The sequence below is a fragment of the Chenopodium quinoa genome, unplaced genomic scaffold, assembly GCF_001683475.1.
Source record: "Chenopodium quinoa cultivar QQ74 unplaced genomic scaffold, ASM168347v1, whole genome shotgun sequence".
In the NCBI taxonomy this organism is placed as follows: Eukaryota; Viridiplantae; Streptophyta; class Magnoliopsida; order Caryophyllales; family Amaranthaceae; genus Chenopodium; species Chenopodium quinoa.
In genome coordinates this window covers 968,531-970,571 of record NW_018742607.1, presented here as the reverse complement: position 1 = coordinate 970,571, position 2,041 = coordinate 968,531, and the positions used below count along the sequence as shown (strand labels likewise).

The 2,041-nt window shown below is 51.0% G+C and overlaps 1 long non-coding RNA gene across 1 annotated transcript; it reads right to left on the bottom strand.

Moving 5' to 3' along the window:
- Positions 1-357: 357 nt before the first annotated feature.
- LOC110721186 lies at positions 358-1,000 on the bottom strand. The gene is made up of 3 exons (XR_002511405.1): positions 867-1,000; positions 472-791; positions 358-396 (listed from the first exon to the last, which is right to left on the bottom strand). It is a non-coding gene; the product is annotated as an uncharacterized LOC110721186 (long non-coding RNA).
- Between the last annotated feature and the right edge of the window lie 1,041 nt (positions 1,001-2,041).

Below are 2,041 nucleotides of genomic sequence, written 5' to 3'. Positions count from 1 at the left end.
AGGTTGGCCCTGTAAAAAGAATGAAATCAGAAATAAGGCAAAATCGAAGCAGTAATGCAAAATATATGTAAAGAAAGACTACCTCTCGAATGACGTCCCGACGGCAGGTGGCTGCATTCCTCATCCGGACGAGCTGGCTCCAGAAGGCATCTATACATCGTGCCATCGCCGAAACCACCTCGCGCGAAAACTGTCAGATAAATAAGTCAGTAAATATGCATAATATATGGACAAAAATTGCAAATAAATCAAGCTTACTCGAGTCTGGTGGCGAGGAATCGACCGCTCTACGAAGCGCTCACCCTCGGGAGCCGGAGGAATCATCTCCTCGATCGGCCCATATGTCCCGTGGTAATGGATGGACATACGGGGTGGCACGAACTTAGCAGCACCGTTCTGATAAAGCAAAAAAGGTCAGTAAAACATTACTTGGGGGCTACTTCCTGGAAAGTAAAAGCTGAAAAATCTTACCCTCACATCCTCAGCCGGTACGGGGGCTGGAGCTAACAACGGCAATAGCTTCTCAGCAAAGCACTGCCAGGGATCGCGTAGGACCGCCAAGGGGTACCAGCTCCCTCAGACATGCTCAATAATCGCGCGTCGTCGAACATATGACGCGGTGGAGCAGCAGGAACGACGAAGATATCAGAAGAATGTTGTCTAGCAACCCTCTCTCCTAAGTACGCGATTGCTCCATAAGTCCCCAGGAAATAGCGACGCTCAACAGAATACTGTGCGGCTAACCCAGGGACTGTCCAGCCGCCCCACGGCCGGTACACCACCTCAGGCCCCTACAAAGAACATCAATCAGGCGAGAGTATACCTAAAGCATCGCGAAAGAGAAAATAAATAATAAGAAGTCGTACCTCGATGATCCAGTTCCGGACATGTGTGGTAGACATATCCACATGACGGCCGCCCCAAGAGGCGCTCACTGGAAATTCGCGCGGTGATGGTCTCGCCGGCGCAACAGAGGGGAAGTACTCGTAAAACCAGATCTACAAGAAATAAAAAAGTGTGAGTAAATGCTAGCTAATATGTAGAGCTAAACTTTATAGGGAATAATGTTTACCTCTACGACCTTCCAAAAGGCAGACAAAGCAACATTCGTCCCAAAGGACCGGTGTCGACACGAGTCCCTCAGTGCACGAACAAAGTCAGCGTAGGCCAAGCTGGCCCAGTCATAAGTCCCGATCCGGTGAAGATCACGGACAACAAGAAGGTAATAAAGCAACGACTTACTACTCTTTTTAGGAGAGAACGTCCCTGACAACAACATTAGCGCAAAGATGCGCACCCGCTGCTCTCGGGTGGTCGCATCGTCATCAAAAGCCACTGCCGGCGTCGAGCGGCGAATTCCCCTAGCACTAAACTGAGTCGTCTCGACCTCAGCTCGAGCCCGAATAGCGATCGACCCCAACAGCTCCTCGACCTCCGCAGAAAAGACGTCGATTCCACTGTCGAACGACAGTGGCACAGAGTTGAACTCCAGTCCTGTAATGAGACTGAAGTCCGTAGGGGTGACCATCATCTCGCCCAAGGGGAAATGGAAAGTGTTGGTGGTGTCCCAGAAGAACTCCACCAAAACGCGCACTACATGATGACCCCCGCTGGAGGCAACCATAGCCTTGGAGGTCTCAAACAGGGTAGCCAGTCTGCAAGACTCCCATAGGTTTCTCGTATCTCGACCCCTGGCGATGTACATCTTGTACAAATCGCCCTAACCATCACAGCCGGAACCGTGATAGCGCGTCCTCCTGACCGTGATGCCCCGTCTCACCCTCTCGGAAATGTGGTGGACGGGGGCGAAGAACAGGATCCGCTCATCCCACTCGGGAAGTCGACCAAGCGAAATAGAAGGTGTGACGTCATCCTCTACGGGCTCATGCTCCCGTCGGGTATTTCGGGACCGTGAACCCGAGCTCGCTGCCTAGCCATACTACATTGTGCAAAATCATCATAAATTAAGGTTCTATAGTATCTAAGGTTCGCCTAGCCGCATGATACTATGTTCGCAAAAAAACAGAGTACGTAGTACTAA